Genomic DNA, 22027 nt, shown 5'->3' on the forward strand with positions numbered 1-22027 from the left:
TGATGTGCTGCTGGATTCGGTTTGCCAGTATTTTATTGAGGATTTTTGCATAGATGTTCATCAAGGATATTGGTCTAAAATTCTCTTTTTTGGTTGTGTCTCTGCCCAGCTTTGGTTTCAGGATGATGCTGGCCTCATAAAATGAGTTAGGGAGGATTCCCTCTTTTTCTGTTGATTGGAATAGTTTCAGAAGAATGGTACCAGTTCCTCCTTGTACCTCTGGTAGAATTCGGCTGTGAATCCATCTGGTTCTGGACTCTTTTTGGTTGGTAAGCTGTTGATTATTGCCACAATTTCAGATCCTGTTATTGGTCTATTCAGAGGTTCAACTTCTTCCTGGTTTAGTCTTGGGAGAGTGTATGTGTTGAGGAATTTATCCATTTCTTCTAGATTTTCTAGTTTATTTGTGTACAGCTGTTTGTAGTATTCTCTGATGGTAGTTTGTATTTCTGTGGGATCGGTGGTGATATCCCTTTTATCATTTTTTATTATGCCTATTTGATTCTTCTCTCTTTTTTTCTTTATTAGTCTTGCTAGCAGTCTATCAATTTTGTTGATCCTTTCAAAAAACCAGCTCCTGGATTCATTAATTTTTTGAAGGGTTTTTTTGGTCTCTATTTCCTTCAGTTCTGCTCTGATTTTAGTTATTTCTTGCCTTCTGCTAGCTTTTGAATGTGTTTGCTCTTGCTTCTCTAGTTCTTTTAATTGTGATGTTAGGGTGTCAATTTTAGATCTTTCCTGCTTTCTCTTGTGGGTGTTTAGTGCTATAAATTTCCCTCTACACACTGCTTTGAATGTGTCCCAGAGATTGTGGTATGTTGTGTCTTTGTTCTCGTTGGTTTCAAAGAACATCTTTATTTCTGCCTTCATTTCGTTATGTACCCAGTAGTCATTCAGGAGCAGGTTGTTCAGTTTCCATGTAGTTGAGCGGTTTTGAGCGAGTTTCTTAATCCTGAGTTCTAGTTTGATTGCACTGTGGTCTGAGAGACAGTTTGTTATAATTTCTGTTCTTTTACATTTGCTGAGGAGAGCTTTACTTCCAAGTATGTGGTCAATTTTGGAATAGGTTTGGTGTGGTGCTGAAAAAAATGTATATTCTGTTGATTTGGGGTGGAGAGTTCTGTAGATGTCTATTAGGTCTGTTTGATGCAGAGCTGAGTTCAATTCCTGGGTATCCTTGTTAACTTTCTGTCTCGTTGATCTGTCTCATATTGACAGTGGGGTGTTAAAGTCTCCCATTATTATTGTGTGGGAATCTAAGTCTCTTTGTAGGTTACTCAGGATTTGCTTTATGAATCTGGGTGCTCCTGTATTGGGTGCATATATATTTAGGGTAGTTAGCTGTTCTTGTTGAATTAATCCCTTTACCATTATGTAGTGGCCTTCTTTGTCTCTTTTGACCTTTATTGGTTTAAAGTCTGTTTTATCAGAGACTAGGATTGCAACCTCTGCCTTTTTTTGTTTTTCATTTTCTTGGTAGATCTTCCTCCATCCCTTTATTTTGAGCCTATGTGTGTCTCTGCATGTGAGATGGGTTTCCTGAATACAGCACACTGATGCATCTCAACCCTTTATCCAATTTGCCAGTCTGTGTCTTTTAATTGGAGCATTTAGTCCATTTACATTTAAAGTTAATATTGTTATGTGTGAGTTTGATCCTGCCATTATGAATTTAGCTGGTTATTTTGCTCGTTAGTTGATGCAGTTTCTTCCTAGTCTCGATGGTCTTTACATTTTGGCATGTTTTTGCAGTGGCTGGTATCAGTTGTTCCTTTCCATGTTTAGTGTTTCCTTCAGGAGCTCTTTTAGGGCAGGCCTAGTGGTGACAAAATCTCTCAGCATTTGCTTGTCTGTAAAGCATTTTATTTCTCCTTCACTTATGAAGCTGAGTTTGGCTGGATATGAAATTCTGGGTTGAAAATTCTTTTCTTTAAGGATGTTGAATATTCACCCCCACTCTCTTCTGGCTTGTAGAGTTTCTGCTGAGAGATCCGCTCTTAGTCTGATGGGCTTCCCTTTGTGGGTAACCCGACCTTTCTCTCTGGCTGCCCTTAACATTTTTTCCTTCATTTCAACTTTGGTGAATCTGACAATTATGTGTCTTGGAGTTGCTCTTCTCGAGGAGTATCTTTGTGGCATTCTCTGTATTTCCTGAATCTGAATGTTGGTCTGCCTTGCTAGATTGGGGAAGTTCTCCTGGATAATGTCCTGCAGAGTGTTTTCCAACTTGGTTCCATTCTGCCCGTCACTTTCAGGTACACCAATGAGATGTAGATTTGATCTTTTCACATAGTCCCATATTTGTTGGAGGCTTTGTTCATTTCTTTTTATTCTTTTTTCTCTAAACTTCCCTTCTCACTTCATTTCATTCATTTCGTCTTCCATCACTGATACCCTTTCTTCCAGTTGATTGAATCTGCTCCTGAGGCTTCTGCATTCTTCCTGTAGTTCTCAATCCTTGGCTTTCAACTCCATCAGCTCCTTAAACACTTCTCTGTATTGGTTATTCTAGTTGTATGTTCGTCTAAATTTTTTTCATTGTTTTCAACTTCTTTGCCTTTGGTTTGAATTTCCTCCTGTAGCTCAGAGTAGTTTGATCGTCTGAAGCCTTCTTCCCTCAACTCATCAAAGTCATTCTCCATCCAGCTTTGTTCCATTGCTGGTGAGGAATTGCATTCCTTTGGAGGAGGAGAGGCGCTCTGCTTTTTAGAGTTTCCAGTTTTTCTGCTCTGTTTTTTTTTCCCATCTTTGTGGTTTTGTCTGCTTTTGGTCTTTGATGATGGTGATGTACAGATGGGCTTTTGGTGTGGATGTCCTTTCTGTTTGTTAGTTTTCCTTCTAACAGACAGGACCTTCAGCTGCAGGTCTGTTGGAGTTTGCTAGAGGTCCACTCCAGACCCTGTTTGCCTGGGTATCAGCAGCGGTGTCTGCAGAACAGCGGATTTTCGTGAACCACGAATGCTGCTCTCTGATCGTTCCTCTGGAAGTTTTGTCTCAGAGGAGTACCCAGCCATGTGAAATGTCAGTCTGCCCCCACTGGGGGGTGCCTCTCAGTTAGGCTGCTCGGGTGTCAGGGGTCAGGGACCCACTTGAGGAGGCAGTCTGCCTGTTCTCAGATCTCCAGCTGCATGCTGGGAGAACCACTGCTCTCTTCAAAGCTCAGATGGAAATGCAGAAATCACCCATCTTCTGCGTTGTTCACGCTGGGAGCTGTAGACTGGAGCTGTTCCTGTTCGGCCATCTTGGCTCCTCCCCCTTTTCTTCTTTATTATTCTTGTTAGCAGTCTATCTATATTGTTAATTATTTCCAAAAACAAACAAACAAACAAACAAACACAGCTCATGGATTCGCTGATTTTTTGAAGGGTTTTCTGTGTCACTATCTCCTTCAATTCAGCTTTGATCTTGGTTATTTCTTGTCTCCTTCTAGATTTGGGGTTTGTTTTCTCTTGGTTCTCTAGTTCTTTTAATTGAGATGTTAGGTTGTTAACGAGATCTTTCTAGCTTTTTGATGTGGGCATTTAGTGCTATAAATTTCCCTCTTAACACTGACTTAGCTGCATCCCAGACATTCTGCTATGTTGTATCTTTGTTCTCATTAGTTTCAAAGAACTTCTTAATTTCTATATTAATTTCACTTTTTACCCAAGAGTCATTCAGTAGAAGGTTGATCAATTTTCATGTAGTTGTGTGGTTTTAAGTGAATTTCTTAATCTTGATTTTTAATTTGATTGCACTGTGGTCTGAGAGACTGTTATGATTTCAGTTATTTTACATTTGCTAAGGATTGTTTTACTTCCAATTATGTGATCAAGAGTAAGTACCATGTGTCAATGAGAATAATATATATTCTGAGGCTTTTGAGTGGAGAGTTCTGTAGATATCTATCAGGTCTACTTGATCCAGAGGTAAGTTCATGTCCTAAATATCTTTGTTAATTTTCTGTCTCGATGATCTGTCTAATATTGTCAGTGGGGTGTTAAAGTCTTCCACTGTTATTTTGTGGGAGTCTAAGTCTCTTTGAAGGTCTCTAAGAACTTGCTTTATGAATCTATGCTCCATATTGGGTGCATATATATTTAGGATAGATAGCTCTTCTTGTTGAATTGAATTCTTTACCATTATGTAATGCCTTTCTTTGTCTTTTTTGATCTTTGTTGGTTTAAAGTCTTCTATGTCAGAAACTAGGATTGCAAATCCTGGTTTTTTTTCTGTTTTCCATTTGCAGAGTAGATTTCTCTCCATTCCTTTATTTTATTTTTATTTTTTTGAGAGGGTGTCGTGCTCTCTCGCCCAGGCTGGAGAGCAGTGGCATGATCTTGGTTTACTTAAACCTCAGCCTCCCAGGTTCAAGAGATTCTTCCACCTCAGCCTCCCAAGTAGCTGGGACTACAGGTTCATGCCACCATGCCTGGCTAAATTTTGAATTTTTAGTAGAGATGGGGTTTTACCATGTTGACCAGGCTGGCCTCAAACTCCTGAGCTCAGCTTATCCACCCACCTTGGCCTCCCAAAGTGCTGAGATTACAGATATGAGCCACCACACCCGGCCCTATCCCTTTATTTTGAGCCTATGTGTATCTTTGCATATGAAATTGGTCTCTTGAAGACAGCATACTGATGGGTATTGGCCCTTTATGTAGCTTGTCATTCTGTGTCTTTTAATTGGGGCATTTAGTCCATTTTGATTTGAGGTTGGTATTGTTATATGTGGATTTGATTCTGTCATCATGATTCTAGCTGGTTGTTTTGCAGACTTGTTTATGTAGTTTCTTCATAGTGTCACTGGTGTTTGTACTTCAGTGTGTTTTTGTAGTGGCTGGTAATGTTTTTTTTTCCCCATATTGAGTGCTTCCTTCTTGAGCTCTCGTAAGGCACATCTGCTGGTAATGATTTCCCTCATCATTCTTTGTCTTAAAAGATCTTATGTCTTCTTTGTTGATGAAGCTTAGTTTGGCTGGATATGAAATGCTAGGTTGAAAACTTTTTTCTTTAAGGATGTTGAATACTGGCCTACAATCTCTCTTGGCTTGTAGGTTTCCACTGAGAGATCTGCTGTTAGTCTGATGGGCTTCCCTTTGTAGGTGGCCTGGCCTTTATGTCTGGCAGCTTTTAACATTTTTCCTTTCATTTCAACCCTGGAAAATCTGACAATTATGTGTATTGGGGTTGATCTTTTTGTGGAGTATCTTACTGAGGTTCTCTGCATTTCCTAAATTTGAATGTTTACCTGTATTGCTAGATAGGGGAAGTTTTCCTGGATGATATTTTGAAGTATGTTTTCCAACTTGGTTACATTCTCCCTGTCTCTGGTACTTCTATCAATCTTAAGTTCAGTCTCTACATAATCCTATATTTCTTGGAGGTTTTGTTCATGTTTTAATTCCTTTTTCTCTATTCTTGTCTGCCTGTTTTATTTCAGAAAGAGTCTTCAAACTCTGAGATTCTTTCCTCCATTTGGTCTATTCTGCTATTAATACTTATGATTGCATTGTGAAGTTCTTGTAGTTTGTTTCTTAGCACTAACAGGTCAGTTACATTCCTCTCTAACCTGGCTATTTTAGCTGTCAGCTCCTGTATTGTTTATCATGACTCTTAGCTTCCAGCATTGGGTTACAACATGTTCCTTTAGCTCAGTGATGTTTGTTATTACCCACCTTCTGAAGCCTATTTCTGTTATTTCAGCCATCTCAGCCTCAGCCCAGTTCTGAGCCCTTGCTGGAGAGGTGTTGTGGTCATTTGGAGGAGACAGGGCACTCTGACTTTTTAAGTTTTTAGCATTTTTGCATTAATTCTTTTTTATCCTTGTGGGTGGGCTTATCTACCTTTAATTTTTAAGATTGGTGACCTTTGAATGGGGTTTTGGGGGGTCTTTTTGTTAATGCTGTTGTTGTTGTTATTTTCTGTTTGTTTTTGTTTTGGCAGTCAGGCCACTCTTCCGTAGTGCTGCTGCAGTTTGCTGGAGTTCCACTCCAGACCCTAGTTGCCTCGGTTTTTTTCCTACCTGGTGGTATCACCAGTGAAGGTTGTGAAATAGCAAAGATGGCAGGCTGCTCCTTCCTCTGGAAGTTCCATCCCAGGAGGTTACTGCCCTATTGCCAGCCTGAACATGCCTATAGGAGTGGTTGAAGACCTCTGTTGAAAGATCTCATCCATTCAGGAGGAACAGGATGAGGGACCACTTAAAGAAGCAATCTGGCTGCTTTTGGGTAGAGCAGGCATGCTGTGTTGGTGATCTCTTCAGCCTGCAATTGATGTGGGCTCTCCAGGGCCCACAGGCTAGATTGACAGAGAAGCTGAAACAGCCAAGGTGGCAGCCTGCCCCATCCCCCATGCACTCCATTCCAGAGAGAGATCAGAGCTCTGTCTGTAGAAAACTGGCTGTGATGGCTGAAGCCCTGGCTGGGAGGTTCCAACCGGTAAGGAGGAATAGATTGGGGTCCCACTTAAAGAAGTAGTCGGGCCACAATCTGGCAAAGCAGCTGTGCTGCAATGAAGAGGGTGGGGGGCTTTCTCACCTGGACCATTTGGATTCTCCTAAGCTGGCAGGCTTGAGTGGCTGAGTCAACCAAACTGCAGAGACTGTTCACCATGAGACCACCCCTCCCTTTGGGGTCTCTGTCCCATGGAGATATCAGAGCTCTGTCCATAGATAAATGGCTGGAGTGTCTGAAGCCCTGGCAGGGAGGTCCCATTCAGTGAAGAGGAATGGATCAGGTCCTGCTTAAAGGAGCAGTCTAGCCATGATCTCGTAAAGCAGCTCTGCTGCATTAGAGGGATCCCTTTCTCATTCAGACTACTTGGACTCTCCAAAGCCAGCAGTCTTGAATGGCTGAGTCAACTAGACCACAGAGATGGTGGCCACCTCTCCCACCAGGAGCTCCCTCTAATCTCAGGCAGACTCCACCCAGTTGCCATTGGCTGGCTGAAATTCCAAGCCAGGGGTTCTTATCTTGTGAGGTGCCATGGAAAGGGGGCCTGCAGAATGATGCTGCTTGGCTCCCTGGATTCAGCCCCCTTCCTAGGGGTATGTACAAACCTCCCACCTTGCCTGTGTTGCACACACATTTGTTGGAAATCTTGGGGCCAGATTATGTAAAGCTCATGGGTCTCTGTGTGTGCCTGAGCAGCTGCTCTGCCAAGATTCCACACAGATCTGTGTGTTGGAGCCAAGGCCCTCATAGTGTGGGCTCACAAGGGGATCTCGTGATCCACAGGTTGCAAAGATCCATGGGAGAAGCATGGTTTCCTGGCAGAGTTGCACAATCACTCACCACTTCTTCTTTTTTTTTTTTAATACTTTAAGTTCTAGGGTACATGTGCACAATGTGCAGGCTTGTTACATATGTATACATGTGTCATGTTGGTGTGCTGTACCCATTAACTCGTCATTTACATTAGTTATATCTCCTAATGCTATCTCATCCCCCTCCCCCCACCCCACAACAGGCCTCGGTGTGTGATGTTCCCGTTCCTGTGTCCAGGTGTTCTCATTGTTCAATTCCCACCTGTGAGTGAGAACATATGGTGTTTGGTTTTATGTCCCTGCAATAGTTTGCTGAGAATGATGGTCTCCAGCTTCATCCATGTCCCTACAAAGGACATGAACTCATCCTTTTTTATGGCTGCATAGTATTCCATGGTGTATATGTGCCACATTTTCTTAATCCAGTCTATCATTGATGGACATTTGGGTTGGTTCCAAGTCTTTGCTATTGCACTCACCATTTCTTTTGGCTGAGGATGGGGGTTCACTTGGCTCCATGTTATTCCCAGGTGGGCTGTCACCCCATCCTGCTTTTCTTCATTCTCCAAGGATCGAGTTGTTTGCCTAATCAGTCCCAATGCAAGAATCAGGATATTTCAGTTGACGGTGCTGTATTCACTCACCCATTTTGTTCCTCTCCATGAGTGCCATGGACTGCAGCTGCTTCTAATTGGCCACTTTCGCCAACTCCCCCCATTCCTCTGTTTTATCAAGCCAGCTACTTCAAGATGGTAGGGAACATGGTAAGACATGCACAGTGAAAAGAAATATCTAAGCATGAGCTTATTACCATACTTCTTTTGTTGTGAAGTGGGTTCTTTGGTCAGAAGCAATGCTGTGTGGAATACCATGATGGTGATTAAGGCATTCTGTAAGTCCATGGATGGTAGTTCTGGCAGAAACATTGACTATATGGAAAGCAAATCCACAACCAGGGTAAGTGTCTATTCCAGTAAGGATGAAATACTGCTCCTTCCATGATAGAAGCAGTCAAGTGTAATCAACTTGCCACCAAGTAGATGCCTGATTACTCTGGGAATGTTGTCATATCAGAGGTTTGTATTTGTTTTTGTTGCTGGCAGATTGGGGACTCAGTGGTGGCCTTAGCCAAGTTGGGCTTGGTGAGTTGCAGTTCATGTTGCTCACCTGATACATAATCTTCATCCTTTTCACCAACACCAACTTTGTTTATGAGCCCAATGGGCAATTATAGGGGTGGCTGGTGAAAGATGCTGATGGATATTTACAAAATGAGTCATTCTATCTACTTGATTATTGAAATTATCCTCTAGTGAGATCACACTTTGGTGAGCATTCACATGGGCCACATCTTCACATTCTTTGCCCATTCCGAGAGATTTATCTATGTAATTATTCCCCACATTTCTTTGTCACCAATTTCTCAATCATATGTCTTACAAGTCCCTGATTATCTCACCAAACCATTGACTATAGCCCATGAATTGTTATGTAATCACACGTCTGGCCATTTCTCCTTTCAAGCAAAATTAACAACCAAGTACAATGCTGTGTCTAAGTTTCTGCCCACTGGGAAGATTTGTTTTTTACCACTGTCTTCCAGGAATGTTCCAGAAACGGGCTGTTATGCTGCAGCTGTTCACTTTTGAGTGGTGCATGTGTATCATGAAGAACCATCTGTAATCCAGGCCTGAGTCTTCTCTTCTTTTGTCAACTGAGCCTAGGGTACTCCCCATGAGGACACAGGTATAAGCTAAGAGAGAGAAGACAGCACAGCAGGAGTAGACACCATGGGTATTAGGGCCACTTTTTTATATAACTTACTTATGCCTTTAGAACCTGTTTGCAGCTGGTCACATATATGCCACTTCCATTTTATGATGGAGTACTGCTGTATATGTTCAACTCTATGGCTTGGTGGGTAAGATAATACTCCATTCATGATAGGCAGCCCAGGTCGCATGGTAACTTGGTGACTTATGGTTGAGCATTTAGTCTCTTCTCAGTCCCAGTAGCAGGCCAAGAGTGATCTCCCAAAAGAGAGTAGTTATTTGTGGATTATGGCAGTGACTTACTCCAAAATTCTAAAGGCCTGCACAGCAAATCATGTATAACAGCCTGCCACATACTCCAAATAGCATCTCTATCTGCTACTGACACCTCAAGCACCTTTGCATCTGCTATATATTATGGCTTATGTGGAAGAGCAACTTGGAGGGCAACCTGATGATATTGGAGAACCTTCTCCTGTTCTGGGCCCCACTCAGAACTAGCAGGTTTTTGGGTCACCCCGTAAATGAACCAGAATAAGACAACCAAATTTGGAATTTGTAACTTCTAAAATCCAAATAAGCCCACTAGACATTATGCTTCTTTATCAGTTGTAGAATGGGCCAGATGCAACAATGTATCCTTTACCTTAGAAGGAATATCTTGACATGCCTCACACCACTGGACCCCAAGAAATTTGACTTGGGTAGAAGGACAAATTCATTTACCACCCTCTGCATGCAAATGTCTTACCAGTAAGTCTAGAGTCATTGCCACTTTTTGCTCCTATGTCCAATCAGTATAAGGTCATCAATATAGTAGATCAGTGTGGTATCTTGTGGAAGAAGAAAGAAATCAAGATCCCTGCAAACTAAATTAGGACATAGGATTTGAGAGTTGATATACCCCTGAAGTAGAACAGTAGAGTTGTATTACTGGGATTGCCAGCTGAAAGCAAACTGCTTCTTGCGGGTATTATGGAGAGATATGGAATAAAAGGAATTTGCCAAGTTATTAGCTGCATAACAGGTACCAGGATATGTGTTCATTTGCTGTAGCAATAAAACCACATCTGGTACAGCAGCTTGAATTTGAGTTACCACTTGTTTAAGTTTATAATAATCTTCTGTCATTCTCCTGGATTTGTCTATCTTCTTCACTAGGCAAATAGGCCAGTGGAATAGTCATGAGATGAGAATCACCACCCCTGCATCTTTCAAGTCTTTGATGATAGCACTAATCTCTGCAATACCTCCTGAAATCCAATAGTGCTTTTGGTTTACTATTATCATGGGTAGAGGCAGCTCTAATGGCTTCCATTTGGCCTTTCACACCATAATAGCCTTCACTTCACAGGTTAGAGAACTAATGTGGGGATTCTGCTAGATGCTAAGTATGTCTATTCCAGTTATGCATTCTGGAACTGGGGAACTAACCACAGGATGAGTTCAAAGATCCACTGGGCCCATTGTGAGATGAATCTGAGCTAAAACTCGATTGATTTCTTGACCTCTAAATCTCCTACTCTTATAAACCACAATTTTAGTCTCCTAGAATTAGGATCACTTCAGATTTAATGTCTAGTAGTCGCTAGAAGGTCTGATTATTTTCTTTTACCCAATGTACAGTTTCCCTGGCAAATGGCCATAAGACCATTTGGAGAAGGCTGGGAGAAAGACTAAAGGTATACATTTTTAGTAATGTATCTTATGCTCTTCATCATGAGGAGCTGGCCTATCCTTCATTCAAGAGTTTCTGTTTCTGTAAGCTATCTGAATTCTGAGAATTGTTTGAAGGGTCATGATTCTCTGATTTTATGCTTTGAGTGAGACTTTTCTTTACTTGACATGGAAGTTTTCTCCTCATATTGGTCAAGTAAGACTTTAGTAGGCTTTTTATATTTCACTTCCAGTAATACCATGATCGATGCCATAGGTCCATGTAAGTCACACTATCCTGATTGTTTCTCTGACTCTGATGTCCATTATAGTAAGTATGCCAATCTTGTCTTTGGCAGTTGAGTGCTGTTACTTGGCTCCTGCCTCCTTGGGATCCTATTACTCCCATTACATTTAAGTTTTTCATTTGAGTGACTGAAGTTCACACTGTAAGGTCTGGCCTGCAGAGAAAAGAAACCACAGAGCTCATCAAGGTGCTGGGGTTCCCCTCACAAATATGTTTCTCATAGTATTGGTAAAATATATGTTTTCCGGACCCTCCCAGTATAGATGATTAGGTTTTAAGTGACAAATCCACTGTAGCATTCCAATCTTCCTAAGCCTTTGAATCCCTTCCTCTATGTTAAAACAAGGGAGATTGGGCATCTCCAACTGGTTCACAGTGGACCACTTTTTAATGCACATTCAGTTAAACAAATAAACAAATTGTTAGAGCCCTTTCTAACTCCCTGAGCTGCAGTATTAAATGCAAAATCACTGCTAAGTGGGTTTATTACAATAAATTTGGTCTGATCTAACTTTATGTTCCTTCCATCATTATCCCATACCCTTAATTTCCATGTTATTACATTTTACCCAGATTTTCACTTGTATAAATTAGAAGACTCAAGTAGTTCTTTGCAGTGTGCTGAACCTACTCATGTGTCACACTTTGTACCTCATCTATAGGGGCCTGCTAGAACTTGAGTCTAGTTATGGGTCTAGAAGAAAAGAAGGGTAGTGGGTGAGTCCTGAGGAGAATCATTGTCTGGCTTGATAACTGCCTCCCTGGAGGCCATTACTGTCTTTTCAGGCAGTGCAGTTAGATCCCTTAGGCAGAGGTGGTAAGGCCAATATCACTAGGAATGTGGAGGCTGCTGCTACTAGGAGTGGAGAGGCCACTTTCTCTGGCAAAAAGAAAAAAAAGGGCTTATCAGAATGTAGAAGCTGTGTCCCCAGCTTTATCTTCTCACACATCTCCTTCCCAACTTACAGAATCCTATTATTTGCCAATCAAAGCCCTCACTTTAACAGTAGACAACCTACAAGGTTGGGGGTTCATCTTTCATTGTAATTCAACCATTTGCATGATAAGGAACTGTGTTTGATTTTTAACAGTTTTAGCACTGTGGCTATAGGAGATAAGATTCTCCTTCAGGGCACACCTAGAAGCTCTTAGATTATTTATACAGTGCTTGAGCTAGGAATTTAAATCCCTGAGCTAATCCTTTTATTTTATCACTTCATCCAGCAACATTCGGAGCAAACAACCATCATTATATCTCTTAGTTTTCCACAAATACTTGAAAGTATCATATACAGAGTCACTGAGTTTCTTGCCTCTTATAAGTGATTGATTAGGAATATCAAAGGCAAATATTTTGTGTATCTTTATATACAGTTCATACAATGGACAATCAGTGCTTTCTGTACTATTGGAAATAGAGTCCTTAGCATTTTTAAGTTTAATGACATTAGAGAGCCAGTTCTAAAAATCTTCCAAAACCAATTTATAAAACTCATTCTTAAAATTTTGTTTCTATAGAACCACTCCTGGTGCCAAACTCTGTATTAGTCAATGTTCTCCAGAGAAACAGAACCAATAGGATAGATAGATAGATAGATAGATAGATAGATAGATAGATAGTCAGATAGATGAGAGGGGATTTATTATGAAAATGGGCTCATACTATTAGGGAGGCTGAGAAGTTCCACAGTATACTGTATGTGAGCTAGAGAACCAGAGAAGACAGTAGGTTAGCCCAATTCAAATCTGAAAGTCAGAATCAGAAGAACCAATGGTGTAACTCTTCCATCAAAGGCTAAACATCTGAGAATATGGGGAGCTGCTCATGCAGGTCCCAGAGGCCAAAAGCAAGAGAACCTTGTGTTAATCCGTTCTCACATTGCTACAGATGGCTACCTGAGACTGGGTAATTTACAAAGAAACAGGTTAAATTGACTCATGGATAAACAGGCTGTATGGGAAGCATGTCTGGGGAGGCCTCAGGAAACTTACAATCATGGCAGAAGCCAAGGGGAAGCTAGCACGTCTTACATGGCTGTAGCAGGAGGAAGAGAGAGTAAAGAGGGAAGTACCACACAGTTTTCAAACAACCAGATCTTGTGAGAATTCTGTCACAAGAACAGCAAGGGGGATGTCTGCCCCCATGATTCAATAACCTCCCACTAGGCCCCTTCTCCAACACTGGGAACCACAACTCAACATGATTCTCCAAAGGTAGAAGATGAATGTCCCACCTCCAGATCAAAGAATAAATTCAACTTTCCTTTGTTTTCTGTTCTATCCGGACTTTTTACCAATTGCATGGTGTCCACACACATTGGGTGAGGTGGATCTTCCTTCCTCAGTCCACCAATTTAAATGCCAACCTTTTTTGGAAACACCCTTACAGCTATAACCAGAAATAATTCTTTACCAGCTATCTTAGTATGCTTTTACACTGTCAAATTGACACCTGAAATTAACCATCAAATGGGAGCTCATATACGTGATAAGCCACTTTTTCTCCTGCTGCTTTCAAGATTCTTGGCCCTTCGCTTTTTAAAAAACTTTTAATTTTTAAACTGTGTGAGTACATAGTAGGTGTATATATTTATGGGGTACCTAAGATATTTTCATACAGGAATACAATGTGTAATAATCACATCAGAGTAAATGGAGTATTCGTCATATCAAGCATTTATCATTTCTTTGTGTTACAAACATTCCAATTATACTCTTTCAGTTATTTTAAAATGTACAACAAATGGTTATTGACTTTAGTCATCCTGTTGTACTATCAAAAACTAGATCTTATTCATTTTATTTATTTTTAATTATTATTATTATTATTATTATTATTTGAGATGGAGCCTTGCTCCATCACCCTGGCTGGAGTGCAGTGGTGGAATCTTGGCTCACTGCAGCCTCCACCTTCTGGGTTCAAGCAATTCTCCTGCCTCAGCCTCCCAAATAGCTGGGACTACAGGTGTGCATCACCACGCCTAGCTAATTTTTGTATTTTTAGTAGAGACAGGGTTTCACCATGTGGCCCAGGCTGGTCTTGAAAGCCTGCCCTCTAGTGATTCACCCACCTCGGCCTCCCAAAGTGCTGGGATTACAGGTGTGAGCTACCACATCCAGCTCATTCTAATGATATTTTTGTACCCATTAACCATCCCCGCTCCCCGACTCTATACCCTTCCCAACCCCTGATAATAATTCTTCTACTCTCCATCTCCATGAATGTAACTGTTTTAAGTTTTAACTCCCACAAATAACTGCAAGTATGCAATATTTGTCTTTCCATGCCTGGCTTAGGTGAAGTCATTCTGACTAGGGTGAGATGATATCGCATTGTAGTTTTAATTTACATTTCTCTGATCTTCAATAATGTCAAGCACATTTTCATATGTCTGTTTGGTATTTGTATGTCTTCTTTTAAGAAATGTCTATTCAAATCTTTTGCCTAATTTTTAATTATATTTTTAGATTATTTTCCTATTGAATTGTTTGAGCTCCTTATATATTCTGGTTATTAATCCCCTGTCAGATGAAGTTTTAAAATATTTTCTCTCATTCTATGGGTTGTCTCTTCACTTCGTTGATTCTTTCTTTTTTTTTCTGTGCAGAAGCTTTTTAACTTGAAATAACCCCATTCATCCATTTTTGCTTTTATTGCCTGTGCTTATGGGGTATTACTCAAGAAATCTTTGCCCAGACCAATGTCTTGGAGAGTTTCCTTAATGTTCCCTTTTAATAGTTTCATAGTTTGAGGTCTTATATTTAAGTCTTTAATCTGCCTTTTTGTATGCAGCAAGAGATAAGAGTCTAGTTTCATTCTTCTGCATATGGATATCCAGTTTTCGCAGTACCTCTTATTGAAGAGATTGTCCTTTCCCCATTATACGTTCTTGACACCTTTGTCAAAGGTCTAGTTTTATTTCTGGTTTCTCTATTCTGTGTCATTGGTCTATGTGTCTGATTTTGTGGCAGTATTATGCTGTTTTTTTAAATATAGCTCTGTAGTATATTTTGAAGTCAGGCAGTGTGATTCTTCCAGTTTCATTCAGTATGCTCAGGATAGCTTTGGCTGTTCTCGGTCCTTTGTGTCTCCATATATATTTTTAAAGTATTTTTTTCTATTTCTGTGAAGAATGTCATTGATACTTCGATACGGATTGCACTGAATCTGTAGCTTACTTGGTGTAGTATGGACATTTTCACAATATTCTTCCAATCCATGATATGGAATATCTTTCCTTTTTTATGTCCTCTTCAATTTCTTGCATCAATGTTTTATAGTTTTCATTATAGAGGTCTTTCATTTCTTTAACTTTTTTCCTAATGCCAAGACCAGCTCAGCCGGGGAGACCCTAACCCAGAGGCACTAGAGGAATTAAAGACATACACACAGAAATATAGAGGTGTGAAGTGGGAAATCAGGGGTCTCATAGCCTTCACAGCTGAAAGCCCCAAACAGAGATTTACCCACATATTTATTAATAGCAAACCAGTCATTAGCATTGTTTCCATAGATACTGAATTAACTAAAAGTATCCCTTAAGGGAAATGAAAGGATGGGCCAAATTAATTGCAGCAGGAACACGCCCTTAAGACACAGATCGCTCAGGCTTTTGTTTGTGGCTCAAGAATGCCTTTAAGCAGTTTTCCGCCCTGGGGCGGGCCACGTGTTCCTTGCCCTCATCCCTATAAATCCACAACCTTCCAGCTTGGGCATTATGGCCATTATGGACATGTTACATTGCTGCAGATATTGTATTTATGGCCAGTTTTGGGGCCAGTTTATGGCCAGACTTTTGGGGGCTTGCTCCCAACATGTCTCCCTTCTTTGATTTGCAAAGAGATAAAAGCAAGGGCAGCTTTGTCATGGTGAGCTACTTTTCACAGGAGTCAGGATCCATATCTGCAGACTATACAAAGACAAACAACAGAGATTAAAAGCACAGTCATTGAAATCACAGAGCTTCCAAGTGTTTTTATCCATTTTAATGGGTTACTAGTGGCTAATTTGTCTGCAGCTCCTTTAAGCACTCCAGTTCCTGGCATTAAGGTCAGGTGTGCCTGGGATGCTTTAAATATTTGTTCTTTTAATTTTAAATCCTTATGTTAAGCTCCTAGAGCCAGCTATATCATTTGAGGTTGAGGTGCCACTGTACCACCATGGTTCTAGATAATAAGAACTTTTGCCATACTTCTTATTATACTTACCATCTTACCATTTTCTTCAGATCATCTGAACATAGTGTGGCAGTGGCAAGCAGACTGAGAGGTGCAATTTGATCTAAACATCCCCTTAGGGGACCAATTAATAATGATTCCATAGGAATCATTGTGCAGCACCTCTGCCTGTTCTACAAAGCAATCTTCCTAAACAAGTACATTCATTTTTTCTAACTGGGTCCAATCCTGTTTCCAAATAGGTTTTTGAGGGCAGTATGCCTCAATTATAGGAGCAGATTTATTATGGTAAATACTGAGATCAGAAAGCATGTGTTACTGTGTCATAGAATGGTTGCATCCAGGCATTATTACCAGCCCTTATTGAAGGAATGCTCATGGCAGTGGTGATAACCGCTATCATAGCTACCATTAAATTATTCATTGTGACTGGTTGTCCCGCTTTCCTCAGGTTTTCTTCTGCCATCTGCGACAGCTTCTTGATCTGTCCTTAGGTGGGTGGCTGTGTTCGACAGGTGTTGCTCATGACAGTTGGGGTCCTCCTCAGCATCAGTCTCAACATGGCTGTAACTGGGGGATACTTGAGATCCTCCTGGAGTCTCTTCCTTGGCATCTGGCTCATGATAAGGTTTCAGGTGTCTTGATGGTATCCAAATTGGCTGTTGATTTTGGCCTGGAGAAATACAAGCATAACCTCTACCCCAAGTTATTATTTTACCTATTTCCCAACTTTTTGTTATTGGATCTTTTCACCAAATAATGCTAGATTCAACTGTGTATGGGCTGTCCTGTAATCTCTATTTTTCCTCCTTTTTTGTTTTTGTCATCAGTTGTTCATCTATATGAAATTGTAACTGAGCATTTTCAATTAACTGTGTGGAATGAACCACGTATGAAGAATCAGAAATCATGTTAACAGGCATATCAAAAGCAGTCAATACCTCAATTACAGCTACAAGCTCTGCTCTTTGAGCTGAAGTACAGGACATCTGGAAAACTTTACTTTTTGATCCAGAATAAGAAGCTTTACCATTACTAGACCCATCTGTAAAATAATGAAAACGCTTAGCAGGCTGCAGGTTGTTTACTGCAGGAATTGTAAATGCAAACCGTTTACAGTCTTGCTCAGCTAAAAGGATAGTAAAGAAACAGTTTTTTAAACCTATGACTATTAAAGGCCAATTTTTTGGAATTATAGCAGGAGAAGGCAATCCTGGCTGTGATGCTCCCATAGGTTGTGTAACTGAATTGATGGCTCTTAAGTCAGTTAACAGTCTCCATTTACCTGATTTTTTCTTAATTATGAAAACTGGAGAATTCCAAGGAGAAAATGTTGGAGCTATGTGCCCATTTTCTAATTGTTCAGCAACTAATTTCTCTAAAGCCTCCGGTTTTTCTTTACTTTGCTGCCGTTGTTCTATCCAAATTGGCTTATCTGTTAACCATTTTAAAGGTATAGGTTCTGGAGGCTTAACAATGGCTGCCATCAAAATTTTTTTCCTAATCTTTGGTGGGAACTTTTTTTTCTGCTTGAAGCGGTTCTTTCAAACTTGCAAATTTTTTTCTAGTTCCATGCCAGGGACATACCCCAATTTCATGCATTGTGTGTTGACTTTGTGGGCTATATAATCGTTCTGGAATTAGAACTTGTGCCTCCCATTGCTGTAATAAATCTCTTTCCCATAAATTTATAGGTACAGAAGTTGTAATTTGTTGAATAGTCCCAGGTTGTCCATCAGGCCCCTCACAATGCAAAATATAACTACTTTGATATACTTCAGTGGCTTTACCAATTCTGACTATGTTAAATTGAGCGAGTTGAATTGGCCACATAGACGGCCAGTGCTGTAGAGAAATGATTGAAATGTCTGCTCCTGTATCTACCAAACCTTTAAATTTCTTTCCCTGAATAGTTATTTCACAGGTAGGATGTTTATCAGTAATTTGATTTACCCAATAAGCTGTTTTGCCTGTTTATTTGTGCTTCCAAATCCTCCTGTTCATTTAATTTCACTTTTTCCCATTCCCACATATGGCACAATCAGGAGTTGTGCTATGCGCTCTCCTGGCTCTGCTTTCCAGGGAACAGAAGTAGATATAACAATTTGAATTTCCCCATTGTAATCTGAATCAATGACTCCTGTATGTATTTGTATGCCTTTTAAACTTGAACTAGACCTTCCTAAAAGTAATCCCATTGTCCCTGCTGGTAAGGGTCCACAGACTCCAGTTGGGACCTTTTGCTGGGGTTCCCCAGGCAGAAGGCTCACAGCTTTTGTGCAGCATAAATCTACTGTGGCACTACCAGCTGTGGCGGGGGACAGACATTGTACAGGGGTGAGGGAATGGCCTGAGCCAGAAATGCCCCGGTTTAGAATGGGGCCCTCATGGCATTTCCCAAAATCGGGTCCCCTTGTTTATCAAACTTAGAGTGACACTGACTAGCCCAGTGTTTTCCTTTTTTACATTTTGGACATATTTCAGGCTCATCAATTTTCTTTTTTCGCCTATCTGGTGGCCTGACTTACTGATTTTTTCTACATTCTTTTTTAGTATGACCATGCTTCCCACAGTTAAAACAAGCTCCAGGATATGGAGTATTTCCTTTATCCACTCTCAGTCCTGCCATTGCCTGTGCCAACAAGGTAACATTATGCAGATTACCTCCGATACCATCACAGGCCTTGATATAATCAACTCAATGTGCTTTCCCTCTGATAGGTCACAGAGCAGCCTGGCAATCGGGATTAGCATTGTCAAAAGCTAATAACTGCAACATTATATGCTGAGCAGCTGAATCTGAAATCACCTTTTTAAGAGACTCCTATAACCGAGCTATAAAATCAACATATGGTTCTCTGGGTCCCTGTTTTATAGCACTAAAGGAAGGGTATTGTTCTCCACCTGAAGTTATTGTTTCCCAAGCTCTAATGCACACTCCTCTAAGCTGTTCTATGGCATCATCCTGCATGACCAGTTATGCATCTAAACCAGCCCAGACGCCAACCCCCAGAAGTCGGTCTGCAGTTATATTAATTTGAGGTTGGGCCTGGGCATTGCGAGCAGCCTGAATGGAAGCTTCATCTGCCCACCAAGTTTTAAATTGTAAGAACTGAGCAGGAGTTAGACAAGCTTGAGTAAGAGTGTCCCAGTCAGTAGGAATCATCCAACTGGAAACAGTAACATTCTTTAACAGTCCCATTACAAAAGGAGAACCTGGTCCATACTCGTTTATTGCTTGTTTTAATTCTTTGAGTAATTTAAAAGGAAAAGGCTCAAATGTAGCTGTAATATTTCCCTCTTGATCTGGGGGATGTATTCTAACAGGGAACTGCCAAGCCTCTAAATCACCCTCTCATCTAGCTTGCTGAATTCCTGCCTGAATAGAACTAAGAGCTGTCGCTCAAGGTGCTGCTTGAACAGTCACTGGGGCAACTACTTTTCACCCAGTGTCCCCTGGAAAAGAAAGATCTGGGGGGTCATTTTCCTCAAAATAATAAGGAGGGGGTGCAGAAGGGTAGGGATGAACCTCTCCTTCCTTTGCCACTTTAGCTTTAGCTGGCAAATAAACATGCTCTGTAACCTCTTCTGTCACTTTGCTATAATTGTTCCTCCTCATTATCAGTGTGAAAAAGTTCCAAGGTGAAACGAACCAGACCCCATACCTGTCCCATTGTTACCCTGACACTTCCGAGCTCCCCTTCTTACTCACCATGGGGATTACTTTAAGAGTACTCAGGTGTCCTCCAGCTAGTTTTCCATTCCAACCATCGCTCTGGTGACCCTTCAACCTGGATTCGAGCCCCCACGAATGGACACCACTTGCCGAGACCAGCTCGGTCGGGGAGACCCTAACCCAGAGGCGCTAGAGGAATTAAAGACACACACACAGAAATATAGAGGTGTGAAGTGTGAAATCGGGGGTCTCACAGCCTTCAGAGCTGATAGCCCCAAACAGAGATTTACCCACATATTTATTAACAGCAAACCAGTCATTAGCATTGTTTCTATAGATGATATTAAATTAACTAAAAGTATCCCTTAAGGGAAATGAAAGGATGGGCCAAATTAATTGCAGCAGGAACATGCCCTTAAGACACAGATCGCTCAGGCTTTTGTTTGTGGTTTAAGAATGTCTTTAAGCTCTTTTCCACCCTTGGCGGGCCAGGTGTTCCTTGCCCTCATTCCTGTAAACCCACAACCTTCCAGCTTGGGTGTTATGGCCATTATGGACATATTACTTTGCTGTAGAGATTGTATTTGTGGCGAGTTTTGGGGCCAGTTTATGGCCAGACTTTGGGGGACTTGCTCCCAACACCAAGATATTTATTTCCATCATTTTATTTTTAATCTATGTGTGTTCTTACAGGTAAAATGTGTTTCTTGTAGGCAGAAGATAGTTGGGACTTGTTTTTTAATCCATTGAGCCACTCTATGTATGTTGATTGAAGAGTTTACTCTATTTATGTTCAATGTTATTATTGATAATTGAGAATTTACTGCTGTCATTTTGTTATCTGTTTTCTGCTCATTTAGTGGTCTTCTCTTTCTTCCTTCTTTCTTATCTACCTTTTTGTGAGAAAGATTTTCTCTTGTGTTACATTTTAATTTTTGCTTTCTCTTTTTGTGTATTTGTTGTTGGTTTCTTTATTTGAGACTGCCATGAGGCTTGCAAATTACATCTTATAACCCATTACTTTAAACTAATAAAAATTTCACACTAAATTTAAAAACAAAGAAGCAAGCTGATAGGTTTGGCTGTGTCCCCACCCAAATCTCATCTTGAATTCTCCACATGTTGTGAAATGAACCTGGTGGGAGGTTATCGAATCATGGGGGCAGGTCTGCCCCATGCTGTTCTCATTGTAGTGAATAAGTCTCACGAGACCTGATGGTTTTAAAAACAGACATTTCCCTGCACAAATTCTCTCTTCTCTTGTCTGCCAACATGTGAGACATGGCTTTCACTTTCCACCATGATTGTGGGACCTCCCCAGCCATGTGGAACTGTAAGTCCATTAAACCTCTTTCTTTTGTAAATTGCCCAGTCTCAGGTATATCTTTATCAGCAGCATGAAAATGGACTAATACAGTAAATTGCTACCAGTAGAGTGGGGTGTTGCTGAAAAGACACCTGAAAACGTGAAAGCGACTTTAGAACTAGGTAACAGGCAGAGATTGGAACAGTTTGAAGGGCTCAGAAGAAGACAGGAAAACGTGGAAAAGTTTGGAACTTCCTACAGACTGAATAAACTTTCTATGCTGATCTCTCTCCCTATCTCCTCTTTAAGGCCAATAACTTAGATTTGCCCTTTTGAGGCTATCTTCTATATCTTGTTGCCATACTTTGTTGTTTTTATTAGTATTTTTATTTTATCTCCCCTGACTGTGTATACTCAAATAGCTTGTCTTCGAGCTCACTAATTCTTTTTCCCACTTTATCAGTTCTGCTATTGAGAAACTGATGTATTCTTCAGTATGCCAATTGAATTTTTCAGCTCCAAAATTTCTGCTTAGTTTTTAAAAATTATTTCTATTTCTTTGTTAAATTTATCTGATAGGATTCTGAATTCCTTCTCTGTGTTATTTTTAATTTCACTGAGCTTCCTCAAAATAACTATTTTGAATTCTCTCTTTGAAAGACCACATATCTGTATCTCTCTGAAATTGGTTGCTGGTGCCTTATTTAGCTCATTTGGTGAAGTCATGTTTCCTGGATTGTCTTGATGCTTGAGGATGTTCTTTGATGTCTGGCATTGAAGAGTTAGGCATTTATTGTAATCTTCAGCTTTGCTTTGTTTATACTCATCCTTCTTGAGAAGGCTTTCAGGTATTCAAAGGGAATTGAGTGTTGTGATCTAAGTCTTT

The 22027-nt window shown here is 40.6% G+C and overlaps 1 protein-coding gene across 2 annotated transcripts in view; it reads left to right on the forward strand.

The window, feature by feature from the left end:
- Window positions 1-22027, forward strand: part of ZC3H12B (zinc finger CCCH-type containing 12B) — a 463619-nt gene that overhangs the window by 385687 nt on the left and 55905 nt on the right. The gene's annotated exons all lie outside the window — the stretch shown is intronic.

The sequence above is a fragment of the Pongo pygmaeus genome, chromosome X (genome assembly GCF_028885625.2).
Source record: "Pongo pygmaeus isolate AG05252 chromosome X, NHGRI_mPonPyg2-v2.0_pri, whole genome shotgun sequence".
NCBI classification, from domain to species: domain Eukaryota; kingdom Metazoa; phylum Chordata; class Mammalia; order Primates; family Hominidae; genus Pongo; species Pongo pygmaeus.